The following is a 23,441-nucleotide window of genomic DNA, read 5'->3' as shown; positions in this document are numbered from 1 at the left end:
AATTTCAAGAATTGTGTAATGTCATATTTTGAACTGAGGCCTAATTTGTCAGGAACAGAGGCACAGAGAATTACCTTTATTAAGACCTTACTCTCAGGGGATGCTCAGACCTGGGCGTATAGTTTACCGTCAGGGCATGAAGCACTCAGGTCAGTTGAGGAGTTTTTTAAGTCCATGGCCATAATTTATGATGATCCAGACATTGCCTCTACCGCTGAATGAAGTTTGAAGTCTTTGCGCCAAGGCAAGGATCCAGCGGAAGTTTATGCAGCTGAGTTCAGAAAGTGGTCGGTGTTGGCTAGGTGGGGGACTTTTGCGTTATTGGATTGTTTTCTATCAGGGTTGTCAGACGCAGTCTCTGAATTGATGTTGGGACACCCTGAACCAAAAACTATTGATGAAGCAATCTCTTTGGCAGTACGGGTTGATCGTCGGTTACGATATCAAAAACAAACCCGTGGTAAAGACAGGATCAGATATGTCTCTTATGCCACTCCTCCACCTGCCTCACCGCCACCTGAGCCAATGCAAATTGGTCAGTCCAAATTGACGCGGTCAGAGAGGAATCGCAGGAAAACAGAACAGCTCTGTTTGTATTGTGCAGAGGAGGGTCATAGAGTGCAGAATTGCAGTCAGAGGTAATACCCTAGGCGTGCAGTCTTTACCTCTACATACCAATCGTCTGCTACTTCCCTGTTCTGTCACATGGGAAGGTCAGACTGTTTCCACTGAAGCTTTCATTGATTCCGCTTCAGCGGCTAATTTTATAGATTACGAGTTTGCTAAAAAATTGGGAATACCAATGCTCCCCTTAGATCAGCCGATTCTGGTCACTGCTGTAGATGACTCTCCTCTGCAGAGTAGACACCCCTTATCCCGTACTCCAAGTTTGCAACTCCGTGTGAGGGTATTACATGGGGAGAATCTGCAATTTCTGGTTTTGCATATGGCAACCTCTACCATCATTCTTGGCATGCCCTGGTTACAAATTCACTCGCCTCAGATAGACTGGGTTTCAGGTCAGCTAACGAGCTGGTCATCCCATTGTTATCATCATTGTTTTGCGAAAGTAACCATGGGTAATACCAACATTCAGGTTGAAGCTGTACCGAGACAATACGCAGAATTTGCTGATGTCTTCTGTCCTAAGTCAGCGGACAAACTTCCCCCCCATAGTGCCTTCGATTGTCCCATCGATCTGAGATCTGGTTGTATGCCGCCCAGGGGTCATCTTTATAACCTGTCTGGGCCGGAGAAACTAGCTATGCAGGAATACATCAGGGAAAACTTGGCAAAAGGGTTCATCCGTCCCTCTCGTTCACCAGCAGGGGCAGGTTTCTTTTTTGTAAAGAAAAAAGACGGAGGCCTCCGCCCTTGTATTGATTATCGAGGCATGAATAAGATCACAGTGAAAAACCGCTACCCTTTGCCATTGATTGACGATTTGTTCACGCAGGTGACCAACGCCAAGATTTTTTCCAAGTTAGATCTCAGGGGTGCATACAACCTAGTCTGTATCAGGGATGGTGATGAATGGAAGACGGCCTTTAACACACCCGACGGGCATTACGAGTACCTGGTGATGCCCTTCGGGTTGTGTAATGCGCCGGCCGTCTTCCAGGAGTTAATTAATGAGGTGTCCAGGGAAGTGTTGGGGAAGTTTGTTCGGGGTTTACTTGGACGATATACTAATCTTTTCGTCCAGTCTCTCTGAACATCGCCAGCATGTCAGATGGGTGTTAAAGAAGTTAAGACAGAACCAACTTTATGCCAAACTAGAGAAATGCCTCTTTGAGGTAGAGTCAGTAGCCTTCTTGGGGTACATTATCTCCATTTCTGGCCTCTCGATGGACCCTGGGAACGTTTCTGCTTTCCTAGAGTGGCCTCAGCCTGTGGGGCTAAAGGCACTTCAGAGATTTCTGGGGCTTGCCAATTACTACAGAAGGTTCATTAGGAAGGTCCACACCAATTCACCACGAATCCTCTTTATTGTCAGGACATGTCCTGTATTAAAATATCGAATCTCAAGCTGACATGTTTCGGACCTACTGGTCCTTAATCATAGCTATGATTAATTCCTTTTGTCGAAGTGTTTCTGAGGTCTTGCTAACCTGGTCCAGCACAACTATCCATTGGTGGGGTAGAGCGGTGTTTCCTCCATTAACATTAGAAGGTTCATTAAGGGGTACTCTACCATCATCTCTCCTCTCACCAGTCTCACCAGGAAAGGGGCTGACACTCATCACTGGTCACCAGAGACTCATGCGGCCTTTTCGACCCTTAAAAAACTGTTTTGTTCTGCCCCGATACTAAGGCATGTTGACGTCGCCTTTCCCTTCATCGTGGAGGTTGATGCTTCAGAGGTGGGGGTGGGAGCTGTGTTGTCTCAGAGGTCAGGCTTGCAGGGCAAGCTGCACCCATGTGCCTACTTTTCTCGCAGATTTTCACCCGCCGAGAAAAACTATGACATCGGAAACCGGGAGCTCCTGTCCATCAAGTTAGCTTTTGAGGAATGGCGACACTGGCTAGAGGGTGCAGAACACATTATCACAGTTTATACAGATCACAAGAATTTGGAGTATATTGAGGGGGCTAAGAGACTTAGCCCTCGCCAGGCCCGGTGGTCCCTGTTTTTTGCAAGATTTAGATTTGTAATCACGTATACTCCCGGAAGTAAGAATATCAAGGCCGATGCTCTCTCCAAGTCTTTTGAGCCCGAGTCAGTGCAACCTGCAGCCCCTGAGACCATCCTACCTCCAAAGGTAGTTTTGGCAGCCACTGAGACGTGGAAAGATTGGACAGCCACTTTGTCCCTACCAAAAGGATGTTCCAGAGGGGAAGCCTGAGGGGGTCATGTTTGTGCCACTGCCTTTCCGCTTACAAATCCTGCAATTCTTTCATTCTCACAAAAATGCTGGTGATCCTGGAGCCACCAGAATTTAGGATCTACTAGCTAGATGTGCCTGGTAGCCTACTTTGGCTACAGATTGTAAGGAGTTTGTAAGAGAGTGTGCTGTATGTGCGAGGAGTAAGCCCTCTCGTCAGGCCCCCGTTGGCACTTTAGAGTCCTTGCCAGTCCCCAATGAGCCCTGGACTCATATTTCCATGGATTTTGTGGGTGAACTCCCTCTGTCTGAAGGCAAGTCGGTCATTTGGGTGGTAGTGGACTGTTTCAGTAAGATGACACACTTTGTCCCTCTGAAAGGACTCCCCTCGGCTCAGGAATTGGCTGATCTCTTCATCCAGCACATCTTCCGGATGCATGGCATTCCAAAAAATGTAGTGTCAGATCGGGGAGTCCAATTTGTTTCAAAATTTTGGAGGGCCTTTTGCCATCAATTAGACCTGCTACCCCGGTGGTCCAATTCCTACTGTTACACCAAACACTTACACGCTTCAGGTGTCTAGAGGTTAGTTATACTTGGATTATTGGCGATTCTGCAGATCCTCAATAATACGGTATATCTGTATTCTTGGGGATATTGCAGATCGCCAAGAATCAGATTCTCTCTGGTTGCTGACACCTATCGTTACACACAGGTCATTTTGCGGTATTTAGTTTCAAGACTACTCCTCACGGTTTAGGGCGCCTAAAATGCCAGGGCAGTATAGGAACCCCACAAATGACCCCATTTTAGAAAGAAGACACCTCACGGTATTCCGTTAGGAGTATGGTGAGTTCATAGAATATTTTATTTTTTGTCACAAGTAAGCGGAAATTGATTTTAATTGTTTTTTTCACAAAGTGTCATTTTCCGCTAACTTGTGACAAAAAATAAAATCTTCTATGAACTCACCATACTTCTAACGGGAATACCTTTGGGTGTCTTCTTTCTAAAATGGGGTAATTTGTGGGGTTCCTATACTGCCCTGGCATTTTAGGGGCCCTAAACCGTGAGGCGTAGTCTTAAAACCAAATGTCGCAAAATGACCTGTGAAATCCTAAAGGTAGTCATTGGACTTTGGGCCCCTTAGCGCACTTAGGGTGCAAAAAAGTGCCACACATGTGGTATCGCTGTACTCAGGAGAAGTAGTATAATGTGTTTTGTGGTGTATTTTTACACATACCCATGCTGGGTGGGAAAAATATCTCTGTAAATGACAATTTTTTGATTATTTTTACACACAATTGTCCATTTACAGAGAGATTTCTCCCACCCAGCATGGGTATGTGTAAAAATACACCCCAAAACACATTACTAATTATTAATCGCCGTACTCAGAAGAAGTAGTATTCTGGGGAGAATCTGAGTGGTGGGGGGTGGTCAGGAGTCCCTAGGGTGCAGTTAGGGACCTAATAAAAAAATAGTGATAACAAATAGTGACAGGGAGTGATTGCTGGGTGATTAGGGGAGTGATTGGGTGTAAACAGTGGTCTGGGAGGTGGGCAGGGGGGGTCTGAGGGGTGCTATGGGCGATCAGGGGGCAGGGGGGTGAGATCAGTGTGCTTGGGTGCAGACTAGGGTGGCTGCAGTCTGCCCTGGTGGTCCCTCGGACACTGGGACCACCAGGGCAAGAGACAGACTGTATAATACACTTTGTATACATTACAAAGTGTATTATACATTTTGTAGCAGCGATCATGGGGTTAACGTCACGGGTGGGCCGACCCAGTTGCCGGGGGAAGCGTGCGTCATCAATGACGCGATCGCTCCCCCAGCATGCCAAAAGGACGCAACACCCTTGGGCGTATTGCGGTCCTTTCGGCGTCCACTTTGCCGCCACCCATCGGCTGTGGGCGGTCGGCAAGTGGTTAAAGAGACTCTGTAACAAAATTTTCAACCTTATTTCTTATATCCTATACGTTCCTATACCTGTTCTAATGTGGTCTGTCTTACTGCAGCCTTTCCTAGTTGTACAGTGGCTGTATATCTCTGTCAGCTTTGTCGGGCTCAGGCACTCAGGCAGGAATGTGCTGCTCTTCTTGTGATAGGATAGAAGCTATACACACCCTCTCCACGCCCCCTGCAGGCTCTGTGTGAGTCACAGACTGAGTTCCTCTCAGCATATCACAAGCTGGTTAGAAGCCATGTCTTTTGTTTGTAAACACTGCCTAAAACTGGCAATTACAAGCCAGGATTGCAGCAGGGAGTGGCAGAAACAGCACAGAGGGGCCCAGGAGAACATAATGAATAGAATGGTATGCTTTTTATCGTAAGAATTTTAGAGTACAGATTCTCTTTAAGTACTCATACACACTACTCACAATGCACACTAGTTGATTAATATACTTTATTTTATGTAGTAGACCGAGCAAAGAATATCGTAAAGCAGTTGTTTAACATGATTGTATGGCTCATCGGCACAAAATGAGATCAAAACTGTTTTTTTTTTAGAAATACATTTATATGTATGTCCAGGAAATATGAAATATACTTTTTTAAATTAACAAATGCAATTTGCACAAATTATCATGCTATTAAAATTGTATTGAGTGCATTTTCTTAATTTCTTACTTTGCATAGTTTTATCTTTATGCATAAGAGTTTAATTAATTATCTTTGAAATTAGATATGGATCTACTGTACTGAATCGACCAAATTAAAATGCATTAATGTTATTTACCTGTGAACAACCACTTTTTATCAGATGATCAATGAAAAAGACAGGCAGAAATTGCAGAAATTGCTGAAAAACAGTATATAGTGTCACGTCGCTTTAGTTTGAATTAAAAATAAATAAATAAATTGCAGTATTTGGCATAAGCAGTTTCAGATATGATGTGATATATATATATATTAAATTCACAGTGTTGCAGCATAGCCTGCATGAGTACATGGAAAAAGGCCGCAGAGGAGATTTGGAGCTCAAAAACCAGATAGTAGAATATTGGTAAATTTACTGATATTCTCCCCTATCAGTGCAAATAATGATAGTAGAATACTGGTTGAAAATACGGATATTTTACTACAGCTACATACAACCCATTCTCACACTGAACCCTCCCACTCCTGATGCCTATCCTTAACCACCACCTCACCATGCCTAACCTTAACCACCCAGCCCCCAAGTCTAACCTTAACCACCTCCCATGCCCAACTTTAACTATTGCTATTGATATTGCTTTCTACATGTAGCTACAAAGTAAATAAATAAACAGGCTGCTAAATAGTTACTTACTTCATATGAAAAGCAATAGCATGGCTCTGGAGTGTGTGAGCCACGTTAAATATTAGCTGTTGCAGAGACAGAAGTCTGATAGCAGAGAGCAGGGAAACAGCCCAGCCCATCACATTCTTATCAGGAAGAGCTGATGTAATGATGCAGATCAGCTGTGTGGGAGAGTAGAATTGGTGTTAGGAGCTATTTTTTAAAACAAGCTCGATAGTGAAATTTATGCTGTCCATATTAAATAACTAATGGAACAGCATAATTTTTGCCAAAGTACCCCTTTAATGTAGGTTTGTACAGTTCAAATAAAGGGAGTCAGATAGTCCAAAACCAATATTTTTACTGTATGTTTTTATCAAAAAAATGATATATGTTATTGGGTGCCCAAATTTCCACTTTGGCTCCCTCTTGCTGCTACTTTATATTGGTGTCAATGGCAGCGGCCATTTTGTCCACTACTGGATGGTGCCCGAATTGCCTACTTACAGCCTGCACACAATAAACAGCCATGTGTTTAATTGTAACCTTTTGTAACATACATATCTATAATACAGATAAGTATCTATATATTTTCTCTTTCAAATGTACATGCTGATTATATTATAATTAAAATTAATTACAAAGTCTTACCTACACATAACAGATTCAGAATTTTCATCAGCAAGTCACTGTGACCTGCCTGGAGCAAATCGACAATGCAGAAAGTGCCCTGTACCATTTGTCTGCCACTCTGGTATACAGATAAGCTTTCTGTCTGCTTGCCTCCATATGCTGCATCAACTGGAAGGAAAGCATAGTGTAGAGTAGGGATGGTCAATAGGATTTAAATAATTCTAAGTTTATGTAAATCTATTCAGATTGTATCCAAATGTATGACTCTTTAAAATGGACCAATTGAAGGCAGCTGTTGCAGTATTTAATTGGTGAGTTATCAAGCTGCATTAATTTGCATAACACTAGCATAAACTTAGCATAAACTTTGCATTGCGTTGACTAATGCCATCCCTAGTGTAGAGAAACCTAATTTGTGGGATAATGTCCAGAGACAGGCAGAGAGTGTCAGCACATTTTTGGCTTATAGTGTTTGCATTAAAAGGGCATTATGGTGTTGGTTTATATAAATATTGACTAAGTTCAGTGATTATGAGTGGATTTTGAAAGTTTTTGTACTATGTGGTCTTGAGCAATCCAGAGAACATTGTGCAGAGCTCTTTCACCAGTGCAAATGTCAGTATCTGTTTCTGAGGGAGAGATCACCCTTGCATCACAACAAGCATTTTGCCGCACAATTGTGTGATTTGCAGAGCGTTTTAACTAGCAGAGTTTTTTTTACATTAGCCATTGGTTTCAAAGAAAAGCTGCATGGGTTGCGCAAGAAAGTATTCTGGGCTGTACCTTAATGGTGTATGAAATAACATATGCCTCTGGAAAATGCAGCAACACCATAGACTATCATTATATGTTATTCTGCATGCATTTTTTTTTTTGTATGTGGCAAAACGTTATGAATTTGCTAAAGTGTGACCCCCACCTTACTGTCAGTGTTTGACATTTATTTGCTGCTACTGCTGTTCTTACCTGCCTATCGTTGGAATATCTGACAGTGCTTGAAACCAGCACCTGTCTTTTGGTTGTTTGTCAGTGTAGATGTTCTTTCCTGGGCTTCTTTTATCTGCTGCTGCTACTCTTTACTGCGTACCACTGAAAAAAGTGAAAGGGCTCCCAGATTAAAAAGAAATAATTTCAAGATCATTTATGGTTTTACATTTTTGGATAGAAAACAACCGTTTAGGCTGTTTCTGCATTTTGTATCTACAGCTAGTGCTATTGCTGCCCTTCCCTTCCTATCCTTTAGCTTTCTGACATTTAACTATGTTAAATTTTACATCTGCATACAGTGCATATAAATTTTACTGGATTGTACACAGTAACGTAATGCATGTTTAGCAACTTGTCTAAATGCATTGTACACATAAGTGAATACACATAAGAGAAAATACACTTTTTTCAATTAAACATGCCATATAGAGCTTATTAACCTCCTTGGCGGTAACCCCGTGTGTGACACAGGGTAAGCCGCCGGAGGGTGCATCTCAGGCCCTGCTGGGCCGATTTACATAAATTTGTTTTGCTACACGCAGCTAGCACTTTGCTAGCTGCGTGTGCATAATGATCGCCGCCTCTACCCCTCTACCCGCCGTGCCGCGCCCCCCCCTCGACCCCTTTCGCTGCCTGGCCAATAAGTGCCAGGCAGCACTGAGGAGTGGATCAGAACACCCGCTGACGTCACAATGTCGTTGACGTCGGTGGCGTCATCGCGATCGTCGCCATGGCGACGGGGAAGCCCATACAGGGAATCCCGTTCAGAACAGAAGTCCCTGCAGGGTAAAAGCGCCGGCGGCGATCAGAGGGGTGGGAGGGATAGCGAAGGGAGAGGGGAAGCATGTAGCTAGCGCTAGGCTAGCTACATGCTTTAAAAAAAAAAATTTTTAAAAGTGCTACACTGCCCCCTGGCGGATTTATTGTACCACCAGGGAGGTTAATCCCCCCACCACCCACCAGCACTACCAGCACCACCATACTCTTATTGTAATAAGTTATACCCCTATGCAAAGAGCAAACCATAAACATTTATAGCTAACCTAATTGCAAAAAGGAAGTTAATCTGTTAATAGTCCCAATTACCTTCCCATTCTCTTTGGAAAGTGGTTCCGGGAAGCTGTATCTTATATAGATTGGGATATGAAATTTTTTTTAAAAATAACTTTAAAGTGAACTGAGCAGTGATTTAACAACAAAACTACCCATGAGGGAGGTTCATAATGGTGTGTGCTGCTGGGGGTGTGGGGGCTGGTGCTTAACCTCTGGCTGCTGTGCCATATGGAATCCTCCATCCTCTCGAGCCAATTGCAGTTTCTAATGGCATCTGGCTGTGGTCATTTGCACACCATGATGCATGCTAAGAGATGTAGTTTGGGAGTGGTGAGTACAGCTTTGTACTCACATCTCCCAGATTACATCTCCTGACATGCATCGTGGAGTGTGCATGACCCGAGCTGTGAATTACAAATACCACCATGCTTTATTTCTAAATGTGAGTGTCCTAAAAACATTATGCTCACATGAGCTGGGAAAAAAAAATCACTTGCATGTTACTTTATCTGTGGGCAGAGTAGGGGAACAGCCAGTCGGCAACAGCTGACTTTACAATGGAAGATCAGCTGTTGAAGATAGAAAATTGTGTTTAGAGACATTTTTTAACACAAGCTCTATGGTAAAATTTGCAATTCCTATTACACAATTGATAATACTGACATTAGATTTTCACCATAGTGCCCCTTTAATGTATTTTAGTGCTGCATTTAGTTATTAGGTCTTAGCCTTTTATTCTGTATTGGATCACTTCTAAGTTACAGCTAGGTTTGCTGTGCATTTGAGTCTGCATCCCAGACAATAGATCTAATTCTGCCACAGATAATTAGCTTTGAAAGTTTGGAAAAGTGAATTATAAACTTGACAGCATTGCTTTATGAATATCTTGAATACACCACAAAGGCCTAGTAACTTGTCATGTTGAAAGTGACATAAATATCTATTTATGTGGTCCCCTGTTTGCTCATATCATGGTCTGGGAAACGTAAAGGGAAAAAAAAGCCTGAGTTAAATTGACGAACATAAATATTAGTTAACACACAAACTTTTAGATTAATAATCACTTGAGTTATCAACTAAGTAAATTGTTAATTCTACATCATCAGTGCATCTCCACAGTTAGGTGTTAATAAAGACAGATGGAATGTCAAGTTAAAGCTGTTAAAGTGAAGCATGTGATAGGTGTAGGAGTATAAAAATAATAAATAAATCTTAAGGATCACATTATGTTCTAGAGTAATAACGCATGCATCAGAATACACTGCATTATATTTTATGAGACTGACAACTCCGTTATTTTATTAAAACGACAAGATATTTGATTAAGACTAACTTACCTTATATATGAAAATTGAAAGAAAGCCTATAGGATATAATAACCAGGCTAAGTCATGGAAAACCATAATTTTCTGTATGTTTTTTTTTTTTTCATATAAACCAATTATGATCAACAGGTTTCAATTTAATCTGGATGTATTCAAAATAAAAAAGCCAGAAAAAAGTTATATGATCATAAATGCCAGACTAAACAGACAGCTTTTCAGTTTTGAGTCAAACAAATCAAGTGTTAGAACTGTCTCGCGGCTAGCAGGCTGCTTGTAAATGAAAGGGGAAAGAATTCCCCTTTGTTTACATGCGCGCAGCACTGCCGGGGGCCGCAGCGCTGTATGAGATCGGCAATCCCCGGCCTCTGATTGGCCTGGGATCACCGTCCTCTTATAGGCTGATGCCTATGAGAGGCAGAGAGCAGGACGGATCACCGTCCTGCTCAATTATACAGGCAGAGGGGAGGAGGGAAGGAGAGGGGGGGGGACAGCGGCCATGATAGCCTCTATGAGGCTGAAGAAAAAAAACACACAGTGACAGCGGCGATAGGACCCCTCTGGCAGCATGTCCCCTTAGGGACAAAAATAGGAGGTAGTCCGATCGCCATATTCCTTACCTGGGCTGTGCAGGAGGCTGAAAAGCCTGCACCGCCCAGTAGTGAAAAAAACGTGCCTGGTCTTTAGGGAGGTTTAACAATGCGGTCATGAAGTGGTTAACACTAGATTTACCAGGTCTGCGCAAATTTGCGTTAATTCACTGGAGCTCACACCTAGTAGCACCCCTGCTGAGTTTTTTAACATGCTATCAACTCCATTGTTCTCTTTCTTTTGTTCTGAAAACAAGCACATTTCCATTTGTTTACTTGAACTAAATCACCTTGGGTCTAAGTTACTATTTGCCCACCTCCCATCCCCCACAACCAGAGAATTCTGTCCTTTGAAACCTCTAAAAGCTCTTCCCAATGTAATGCTATGGTTTTTTTTTACAAAACCTCATTGCTCCAGTGTGCACAGACACTCACTGCTGCCTGGTAAATGCTTGTTGCTGCCTAATAACTGATCACTGCTGCCTGGTATCTGCTTGCTGATGCCTGGCAACTGCTCGCTGCTGCCTGGTAACTGATCACTGCAGCCTGGTAAATGCTTATTCCTGCCTGGTAACTGCTCACTGCTGCCTGGTAATTGCTTGTTGCTGCCTAATAACTGATCACTGCTGCCTGGTAAATGCTCGTTGCTGCCTGGTAAATGCTCGTTGCTGCCTGGTAACTGCTCACTGCTGCCTGGTAACTGCTCACTGCTGCCTGGTAACTGCTCACTGCTGCCTGGTAACTGCTTGTTGCTGCCTAATAACTGATCACTGCTGCCTGGTAAATGCTTGTTGCTGCCTGGTAACTGCTCACTGCTGCCTGGTAACTGCTTGTTGCTGCCTAATAACTGATCACTGCTGCCTGGTAAATGCTCATTGCTGCCTGGTAACTGCTCGCTGCTGCCTGGTAACTGCTTGCTGTTTGGTAACTGCTCGCTGCTGCCTGGTAACTGCTCGCTGCTGCCTAATAACTGATCACTGCTGCCTGGTAAATGCTTGTTGCTGCCTGGTAACTGCTCACTGCTGCCTGGTAACTGCTCACTGCTGCCTGGTAACTGCTCACTGCTGCCTGGTAACTGCTCACTGCTGCCTGGTAACTGCTCACTGCTGCCTGGTAACTGCTTGTTGCTGCCTAATAACTGATCACTGCTGCCTGGTAACTGCTCACTGCTGCCTGGTAACTGCTCACTGCTGCCTGGTAACTGCTCACTGCTGCCTGGTAACTGCTCACTGCTGCCTGGTAACTGCTCACTGCTGCCTGGTAACTGCTCGCTGCTGCCTGGTAACTGCTCGCTGCTGCCTGGTAACTGCTCGCTGCTGTCTGGTAACAGCTCAGACACAGTGCACAGACACATAGGATAACATTAGCAGCAGATTTAAAAACTCAAAACGCTCAGAAAAACTCCTCTGGTGTGCACCAGGCCTATGAGTACAAGGTAATGCATAGTCAGTCACTGGATGGGAGTCTGCTAAGGTTTGTCATTGCCATAATACATATGATATTTATATAAACCCACGACGGACAATTTCTTTACTTCACTGTCACTGTCGCACAGACTGCTGCAGCGCAAAACAATGCTGTTGGGCACGGTGAATAAAGTCCGGTGTGAACTTCCTCCGCTTGCAAAAGACACTGCACAGCGAGAGGTATTATTATTATTTATTGTATTTATAAAGCGCCAACATATTACGCAGCGCTGGACACTAATTTAGGTTACAGACATGCCCCCAGTATAGGTTAGTTAGGTAGGTGCCTCCAATATAGGTAGCCAGTGTAGTTGTCACCTGTATAGGCTAGCTAGGTAGGTAGGTGCCCCCAATACAGGTTAGATAAGTTAATATTCCCACTATAGGTTAGATAGGTAGCTGCCCCCCCAGTATAGGTTAGATAGGTAGGTGCCCCCCAGTATAGGTTAGATAGGTAGGTGCCCCCCAGTATAGGTTAGATTAGGTAGCTGCCCCCTCAGTATAGGTTAGATTAGGTAGCTGCCCCCCAGGTTAGATAGGTAGGTGCCCCCCAGGATAGGTTAGATATGTAGGCGCCCCCCAGTATAGGTTAGGTAGGTGCCCCCCATGATGGAGGGGGGAGCCGCAGCCGCGGGGAGGGCAGCCGCCCTCACCCTCCCTTCCTCTCCCCAGCCGCCCTCCGTGCTCCCCCCTCAGACTGCAAAGCAATGGGCAGGGAAGCGCTATACAAAACTACTCACCTCCCTGGTTCCAATCGCTACTCACTCGCCGCCAGTCTCCTCTCTGCATAGACGCTGATATACACGCTGCTTCCTGTGTGTGTATCAGCGTCTACTCTGTGCAGAGAGGAGACTGGCGGCGAGAGAGCAGCGATTGGAACCAGGGAGGTGAGTCGTTTTGTATAGCGCTTCCCTGCCCATTGCTTTGCAGTCCGATTGGGGAGCACGGAGGGCGGCCTGGGAGAGGAAGGGAGGGAGAGGTCGGGCTGCCCTCCCCGCGGCTGCAGCTCCCCCCTCCATCACAGCGCCCCCCCCTCCCAACAGCGCTCAGGGCGCACGCTCGGCCCTAGAAACGGCCATGGTAAAATTATACACACATTCACATACCTTCATGTGGTTATAGTCTGTTATCGTGTTGGGTTTCCTCTGTCTGCCGTCACTGATCGTCACGTCTTGGTGCATGGAACTTAGAACACACACAGTCTTGTTTTTTTTAGGTGCATAAATTGTCAAGGAGACACTGCCACGTCTAAGCACTGAAGTGGAGAATACCTCTCGCTGTGCAGTGTCGTTTGCAAGCTGAGGAAGTTAACGCCGGACTTTATTCACCGTGCCCAATAGCGTTGTTTTGCGCCGCAGCAGTCTGTGCGACAGTGACAGTGAAGTAAAGAAATTGTCCGTCGTGACATTTCTCCCATCATCCAAAAATGGCTCCATCAGATTCATGACCACGTTCTCTGCCAGCCTCTCTCCCTCCGACAGGACAGCATCACACCTTTTGGCCACCTCTACAGCATTCATATGTTGTGAAAAGCCAGCCTAATTGCATTACAGTATCTGCCATACTGCCATCAATGCCATGGCAATGGAATGCCTCAGTCTGTCATCATTTGTCATGTCAATGGAACACTGCCAAAAGTGCCAATTGCCCTCTGATTGCATTTTGCTGCATGAATCGGCAACAGAGTTCTGTGCCTGCGTGGGTTTCCTCCGGGCACTCCGGTTTCCTCCCACATCCCAAAAACATACAGATAAGTTAATTGGCTTCCCCATAAAATTGGCCCTAGATGACGATACATACACTACATGATACATACATAGACATACTGTATGATTATGACAGGGACTAGATTTTGAGCCACTCTGAGGGACAGTTAGTGACGAGACAATATACTCTGTACAGTGCTGCGTAATATGATACGGCAGGCATGTCTGAAGGTTTCCATCCAAGTCTCACACAGCTACTTTGTGTAAACAAATGTGCAAGGCCTTAGGTAATGGGTGGTTTGCACAACAATAGATTGAAGATAATCAACCCTGAAGACCTGTGAACATCTCAGCAGGAGTGAATAACACCTCTAGCCTTGCAACAGAAAATAGAAAACTCGGTAATTCTAGTGTTAAAAGGCATTTTATTGACAAGTTTGAAAATTTCACCTAGTAGAAAACTCAGGTGAAAAAGTGAATTGCATATGGGCCAGTGTGTAATAGTTGTAAAGCTTGGCATCATCCAACAAAGTAATTTCAAAGTTCTTTTTTTTATATAATTACCAGTACTGCACATAATGCAACATTTCAGAGTGAAAGTACTCCTTTCTCAAGTTGTGCTGCACCACAAATAAACATTCATTACATGTTACCTTATATACTAGTAAACAAATTGTGAATTGGCCAATCAAAGACTTTCAATCCTAGCCAGACCTGATGGGGAACTTTGTGGCCAGCTCAGCTCAGGATTGGATGACTTCCCTGGATACTATCGTCATGAGGAGGGGTGAAAAACTGTTTATACTAAACCCACGGATGTCAACACTGTCTCTGTCCACCTTTCTTCCTGATATAATAGTAAATGTTAATTACATCCCTATAAATTCAGTTCCCTAAGCACATTTTATTTCTCACATTTAGTCCCTAACTAACTCCAACTCAAAAACATGTCACATCTGACATTTTTTTTCACTTAGGACACAACTAAAATGTTAGTACATGCTCTTATAATATCTTGTTTGGACATTGTGATATACTGCTTTGTGGACTACCAACTAAACGACTGGCACCGCTCCAATCTGTACTGAACTTCACTGCTCATCTCATTAATCTCTCTTCTCGCTCTTCCTCTGCCAATCTCTTTTCTGCCAAGCTCTTCATTGGCTGCCAATTAGCAAGAGGATCCATTTTAAACTCTTAACCCTAATCTACAGCTCTCCCTTGTACATTTCCTTACTTGTTTCCAGATATCAACCCAACTGCAATCGCAGATCTACACACAACCTTCTATTGTTCTCCTCTAGAAATACCTCCTCGCATTCACATAAACAAGATTTCACAAGTGCTTTACCCCTCCTCTAGAATACCCTTACACACACATCCATCACTCTCAAACCTTTGATATTCTTAAGCATTCCCTCAAAACTCACTTTTTCCGACAAGCATACACTCAACCTTAGGTCATTCCCCCTTCAATCTCTAGTTGTACTCCTTACTAAACAACCTAAAAACACACTGCTTGTATGAATATTGCATATTGCCCCCCCCCCACTTCCTTTAGATCTGGACTACTTAATGCTGGGTTGTACATGTACCTCTGGGTCTGCCCCCCTTTACCCCATAAATAATCTTTCATAGCAAAGAATAAATTATAAGTTACATACCACTTTAAGTTTCCAAGACCGTGCATGTAGATGGAAAAGAGGAGGGGGCCAAGGTTAGAGCCTTTAGGTACCCCCACAGACAAAGGATGTGGTGAAGAGATCTGATCTGAGTAAAAGATTGTGAAAGACCTCCCAGAAAGCTAAGAAGATATCCAAGAGATATCCACATGCTGTGTCTCCATCCACTCATTTCCTTCAGCTGGCCCTCACTTCCTATAAAATTCTAAATCTTATTCCAGTGTTGGGGGACAGAGGAAAGGCACGTGCCCTGGATCTATTCTGGCATGCCCTGGATGTCCCCCAGGCAAAACAGCTGTGGTGCCTCAATGGCAGGCATGTTGGAAGCTGTGGTACATCAATCGGGGGTATGCTGGGTGCTGTGGTTCCTGTTCCTCTATGTGGGCATAATGGGTGCTGTGTTTCCATGCTGGGTCCTTTGATGCCTTTATGGGGGCATGCAGGGAGCTTTAGTTCTTCTATGGTGCATGCTAGAAGTTGTGGTACCTCAATGGAAGGCCCGTGGGAGCATGGGAGGAGGTCCACTAGATTGTCAGGGAATGCTATGGGTGGAACTGCCTAATAATCTGGCAGCAGGCCAGACCAGCCAGTACAGAAGCCAGGTAACTGTGCCTTATATGACAGTGCCTAATTATGTGATATGCAGCATTTTTTATTATTAATACAGAGGGGGCTTCATCCAACATTTTGCTGGGCAGGTCTACTTTCGACCTCTGTTAAGTTCATGAAAATTTTGCTTCACCCATGACCACACCCACATTCTGGTGCATGGCCACACCCATTTTCCGGTTGGAGTGCCCAAAAGTGCCCTGGATCTCTTAGAATCCTAGCAACGCCCCTGGGAGAGATGCCACTTTATGCCGAACCATCCTGCTCCTCTGATCCCCAAGAACTGAATCAATCCCCAAGAACCTAATCACACCAGGTTTTCCTGATCCAAGACATTCAAGTTCCTAATTGTGAAAATTTAGTGTGAATACAAGTATTGCATGATGTCACTGGCCTCCCCTCCAGCAGAAATGATTACAAGTACAATTCTAGGAAACAGATTTAAGCTATCACCTAGATTAGCATTCTTCTACCTTGATTTGGAACTAATAGGTTACAACAAGTAACCCACATAGTTTGTGCTGCAAGGTCCTTGTTTCTCTTTCTGGCAATCTGAGGACTTACATACCTACAGCAGGGACAGTTGTCTCTGTGTAGCTGGGTCCGTGCTTTTTTCTACTGCGCATGTGCGCAGTACGGACCCAGCCTCACACAAGCAGGAGGACAGGGACAGGGCCAGGGAGCCCAGCGGGCGTGTGAGCGTGCAGCGGGTGCACGCCCGCATGTGCAGTGGGTGCGCACGCACGGCGGACGTGTGTGTGAACGTGCCTGATGGGCGGATGTGCTCGGCAGGCGCTCGGAGACAGACCTATCCGGTTTTGAACAGGCTAAGGTCACTAGTTATATATAAATGATCTATCAGTGTTTGCCCATTGTAAAATCTTTCCTCTCCCTGATACAAATTCTGACATGTTTCACATGGTGAAATTTTTACTGCTGGCAGGTGATGTCAGTGGAAGGAGATGCTGCTTGCTTTTTTGGCAGTTTGAAACAGCTGTTATTTCCTACAATGCAATAAGGCTCCTACAGTGTGATGTCAGAACCATGGTCCTGACATTGCATTGCGAGAGGGGTTTCACCCCAATATCAGCCATACAGAGTCCCCTGTCTGATGAGCCATTTGTCAAAAAGAAAAATATTTCTCATGGGATAGGGGGTATCAGCTACTGATTGGGATGAAGTTTAATCCTTGGTCACGGTTTCTCTTTAAGTTATCATAAACAACTCTGAGATCATCATGTTTTGTAATACTCCTAAACCTCTGGGACTTGCTGTAGCCAATAACTTTCATATCCAATACAAGGAGCACTCTGTTCACTATTTAGGCATTAAACTCACCACTACCAGTCTTCGTACCAATAGAATATACCCCTCAGGTGGACAAGTTAAAATGGGATCTGTTGAATTGGGACATCTCTTCAATTTCATGGTTTGGCAGAATCACAGCAGTCAAAATGACTTTATTCAAGTACTGTCTATAGCAATTCTCCCCTCTGATATCCATTCCCTGCAACAAGCAATATTTGAATATATTTTTCGGCTAATAAAAAAATATTCTCTAGTTAATCCATAATGTTGTGGCACAAAGTCGATGATGGTCTTTTGGGATCCCATCTAATTAAATATTATAATGTTTCACAATTGGCTTAATTATCTCTTATTTACGTTAAAACCCATGCTCCATCATGAGCCACCAATAAAAATTACATTATAATAATCCAAACATTTGTGTAGCATTTTTCTCCTGTTGGACTCAAAGCGCTCAAGAGCTGCAGCCACTGGGACACACTCAGAAGGCCACCCTGCAGTGTTAGGGAGTCTTGCCTTGAACTCCTTACTGAATAGGTACTGACTCTAGCCAGGATCAAACCCTGGTCTCCCATGTCAAAGGCAGTGCCCTTAACCACCCTGGCGTTCTATTAAGATCGCCAGGGCGGCTGCGGGAGGGTTTTTTTTAAATTAAAAAAAAACTATTTCATGCAGCCAACTGAAAGTTGGCTGCATGAAAGCCCACTAGAGGGCGCTCCGGAGGCGTTCTTCCGATCGCCTCCGGCGCCCAGAATAAACAAGGAAGGCCGCAATGAGCGGCCTTCCTTGTTTTGCTTAGATCGTCGCCATAGCGACGAGCGGAGTGACGTCATGGACGTCAGCCGACGTCCTGACGTCAGCCGCCTCCGATCCAGCCCTTAGCGCTGGCCGGAACTTTTTGTTCCGGCTACGCTGGGCTCAGGCGGCTGGGGGGACCCTCTTTCGCCGCTGCTCGCGGCGAATCGCCGCAGAGCGGCGGCGATCGGGCAGCACACGCGGCTGGCAAAGTGCCGGCTGCGTGTGCTGCTCTTTATTTGAACAAAATCGGCCCAGCAGGGCCTGAGCGGCAGCCATCGGCGGTGATGGACGAGCTGAGCTCGTCCATACCGCTAAGATGGTTAACCAGTACTCTATTATGCAGCCTTATTCCCTGAAGGGCCTGGTCTTGTCATGTAGAGCTATACTTTCAGCAGTTTCTCAGTGACCTCTTATACCCTACACATTTGGAGGAAATATCACTTCAAGAACAAACTGCAGTCTACTGTTTTCCCTCTCACTGAGATTATGGGCAAACCTGATTTTTTTTCTGGTACTGAACCTATGGCCTTCCTGTGGTGGCAGATTGGGGGTATAACTCTGGAGGACACTATGGAGAACAATACACTACCTCCTTTAAGTACATTCATTACAAAACTCCAGCCACATCTGTGTGTTGAAAGTTTTGGGTGCAGTAAGGTGCATCATTTACCTCTCAAATGACTTCCTGTTGGGATATCCAAACCTCCACCTTTAAACTATAATGTCAGAAAGACCCACTTCAAAAAATAATGATTTATTTCCTGTTCTCCACCCTGAATCAGCCACCTCAGGAGGTCAGGCCTCTTTTTGTGGACAGCTGGAAAGCAGATGTAGGGGGCACAGTTGATGAGGAGGACTGGCTGAAGTCCTTTGAGGCATTCTCCAAAGGGAGCATGCAGGCAATGGCTATGGAGATCTCAATCTGATTTCTCCATAGGAAATACATGGTCCCCATCAAAATTGCAAAAATGTACCCCTCACTTTCCCCTAACTGCTTTTGTAGTTTGCACTATAGTATACAGAGGCACCAATAGAGTAAAATAGTATCAATTATAAACAATAAAATTGTGGGTGGCAGTGGTGGACTTGCCCGCTTAACAAAAACACACACAAGCACTGGTTACAGTGTAGTATAAAACGTACAAATTGAATTAACACTCCTAATAAAATCAATTTTCAACGCGTTTCACGGGTCCCAAGCCTGCTTCCTCAGGCAAAAAATATACAGGCAGAAGCAACAGTGTCCGTGTGTAGACAAGAGTGGCACCTCTGCAAATATAATCTATGTATGTAATTTAAAGGGCACCTAAAGTGGGAGGGATATGCTGATCCTCTGCCTCTAATACTTCTATCCAAAGCCCCCAAACCAGCATGCAGATCAGATGTTTGACTTAAAGTGTACTTGAGATAAATAAAACTAAAGGATTTATACTTGCCTGGGGCATCCACCAGCCCTCTGTAGTCCATAGGCTACCTCGCAGTCAGCCCCAGTAAAGTCCCTGACTGAGCCATTTGCAGAATGCTACCAGCCACAGGAGCATGGCTAAGGAAGTCTGTGGCAAGGGCCATGCATGCACAGTAGTTAGCAACTACCGGGGCTCAAAGTGGAAGAAAGAACAGGACCAGATGGACATTGAATGAGCTCACAGACTACAGGGTGCTGAAGGAAGCCCCAGGTTAGTATAAATCTGTAATGAATAGTGTAATGTCAGCTGCGGTGGATAACAGTACCACCGCAGCTGCTTCTGGTTCTCTGCCTGCCAGTCTCCCTGCGCCTCGGGTGTCTAGCACGCTGAGGACAGGTATGGGGAGTAATCGCATGTCGGCTGCGGTGGATGGTGGGTCCACCGCGGTCATTGTTGGGTCCCTGCCTGCTGATTTTTCCGCGTCCCAGGCGTCTAGTACGCCGAGGACGCGTGTCTCTGCTGTGATCAGGGGTACATTAGCGCGTGCACGTGCTCACCATCAGGATCTTTATGCCAGGAGCAGACGCGTCAGCTGACCAGCTGGTCGGCGGACGTCAGAGGGCACGCTCGCCGCTCCTGATTGGCCAAGGCTGGTGGGCGTGCCTTGGGGGTCTCCTCCACTTCTTAAGCCTCTCGGCTTCACTTGCAAATTGTCTGCTGTCGTGAATACTTCATGTTAGCACTCAGACCTTAGATAGTTCTGTTGTGCTTTGATCTGGGAGGAAACCAGGGATTTCACACAAGACTAGGCATTATTATTACTACTGTTATTATTGCTTGATTATCTGTGTATGACTCTGGCTAGTTCTGACCAATCTTACTCTCAGTGATTCTGTATCTTTGCCTATCTAATCCTGTTGCCAAACCTAACCTGATTACCGTTCTGTCTCTGTCTCCTGATTCTGTACCTCTGCCCATCTAATCCTGTTGCCAACCTTGCCTGATACTCGTTCTGTCTCTGTCTGTCGATTCTGTACCTGACCAGTCTGTCTGTTGCCTATCTGATCTGTCTGACCATTCTACTCTCACCAGGGACCCCCTGTCTCTGGCGAGAGGTTCAGTACGGGTAGTGCCCACCATCTCAGTACGGGTAGTGCAAATACTGCCAGTACTACTGTTACACCAATCACTACACTTAGTGCATTAAAGTGTGATTAGTTACGTCACTCTTAGTGGCATATTAGCATTGTTAGCTAACACATCTGTATCTATATATCTGTATTATTGGTGATTCTGCAGATCATCATATAATCAGGTATATATCTGTATTATAGGTGATACTGCAGATCACCTGATAATCAGAAATATGTTCTTGCTAACACCAATCGTTACAAAATCCTTTTTGTTGTATTCATCTCAGTTTTACTTTAACCACTTAGTAACATGCAGACGTATTAAAACGTCCTGCTGGAGCCTCTTAATGGCTCCAGGATGTAAAATGTCATGCACTGCTGCTTCTGCTGTGTGCGCTCCCGTGCACACATGCGTGCTCCCACGTGAGCGTGCACGTGCATTCCTGTGCACGTGCACGTGAAAATAGTGAAAAAACCTACCCCCCCCCCCCCCAAAAAAAAGACACCTTTATTTCCAAATACTATATTGTCACAATACTTTGTACTAGGGACATCATTAAAATCTTATTATAAGCAGGACAAATAGGCAGATAAAATGTGTGGGTTTTATGTAGAGTAGCAGTGTTTATATTAAAAATATAGGGGACGAAATTGAAGAAATTGTGTATTTTTTCATTTTTTTCTTGTTTTCTCCTTTAAAATGCATAGAAAATAGTAATTACTAAAAACAAATATCAACTCCAAAAAGCCCAATTGGTGGTGAAAAAAACAAGATATAGATCATTTCATTGTGATTAGTACTGATTAAGCTATTGGCAAATGAGGGACTGAAGCACTGAAAGGTGAACATCACTCTTGTCCATGATTCAGACAGATGATCGTGATTCAGACAGACACTACTGATGCATGAAAGATCAGCAGGAGGCCAGGCAACTGTTATTGTTTATAAGGAAATAACTATGTCAGCCTCTGTATACCTCTCACTTCAGGTGTCTTTTAACTGTGAGCTTTACCTCTTTTGTAGATCTGATTTTCTGACTACAGAAAAAAAGCAATACTTTATCAGCTGCAGGACAGGTAGAAAATCTGTGATGTTGAGATCACACAGTGCCAACTTCATCTACATTGCTAGTAGTAATAATTATAACTAGCACTGGTTCCAATTCTTTTCTTTCCAGAATGTCACTATGACATAATATCATGCAGATTTCTAACTAGTCAAAATATAATCCAGTTACTCATTACTTAATAACATCACAATTAATAACTTAGCCATACAGCAACTGTCAGCTTATGTAATGCTTAAACCTTTGCCCTGCAACATAGCACTTCAGGAGTCTTGACAGGGATTAAAAGTGAAATACTTTCCGTAGATACGGTTACAAAATTATTGAAATGAAAACTAGAAACACTGAGGATAAAAGTTTAACCATACACACAATGTTTTGCATTGTAGCTGCAGAGGGCCTAAGCACAGCATTATAAAGCTCATTTTAATTTTAACATGCTGACAAACCTGTAATCAATTGCCTTGTTATAGTGAACCTGTTAACACTTGGAACCTAAATCATCCTGACTTCTAGAAAAAAATAAAATAAAAAAAATCAAGTAACACAGACCTGATCACTAGAAATACTGATGTTCTCATTATACAGTGCTATCATTGCCCGGTTCTTATTCAACCCACATAAATGTAGGTCAGGGCAAGCAGAATCACAATTTCTCTCCCACTAATGAAAGAAACAGAGAAATGCACAGAGTTCAGTCAAAATGAACATCATGTAGTTCTAATCTACACAAAATTGATTCTAAATCATTAACTGTGGTGAACCATCCCTTCAATTTTGTCTTGATAGACAAATAAGAAAAAGGTTTGCACTGGATCAATTTGAAGCTGGTAAAAATACAATGATTCATAACGTTACAATAAATAAGTATTACAGAAAATAAACAGGAATTTAGGCAGTCTGCCACACTGCAACAGTGTGTGGATATCAACATTCTGTATCTGTGAGCTATATAGTTTGGCCCACTAAATAAATAACTTTTAGGCTTTAGAATTCTTGTCTTGATTATTTCAATTTACTCAGGGAAACAACAAAAAAACTAAAAGATGAAGGGGAACAAATGCTAAGAACAATCAAGCACAATATTTACGTAATTTACCAGGTGACACCTAATTCCATGGTGCTGTACAAAGGAAGAAACAAAGGGAGTACAAAACACTACAGACAATGGTATACACCAATAAACAAAATACAGAATTGGTACAAAATACAGAATTGGTACAGAATACGGAATTGATAATTACAGTGATAAGAATAACATAATTAATAACATTTTTAACAAATTTCAAGATGCAAGAAGGTGAGAGCCCTGCCCTTGCATGTTTACAATCTAACAGAATAGAGGGAACAAGAGGTGGGGTAGTATATAACAAAGCAGGTTTTTTGGGGGGGGGCGCACAGCGCTCAGTGCCGAGTGCTGAAACCAGGCGCCCCATAGCATTAATGTAATACTTCCCGAGGCACGTAAGGATAATTCGGGGCTCCGGGGGTAGCAGGACTCTGAATTACATCTCCCTCTGAGTTGCGACAACTCGGAGGGGGAATAATATTTAACACTGAAGGGGAGTTTTGCAGCAGCAGGGAGAGCTGT

The sequence above is a fragment of the Hyperolius riggenbachi genome, chromosome 1 (assembly GCF_040937935.1).
Source record: "Hyperolius riggenbachi isolate aHypRig1 chromosome 1, aHypRig1.pri, whole genome shotgun sequence".
NCBI lineage: Eukaryota > Metazoa > Chordata > Amphibia > Anura > Hyperoliidae > Hyperolius > Hyperolius riggenbachi.
Note: the sequence above shows the minus strand (reverse complement) of the source record.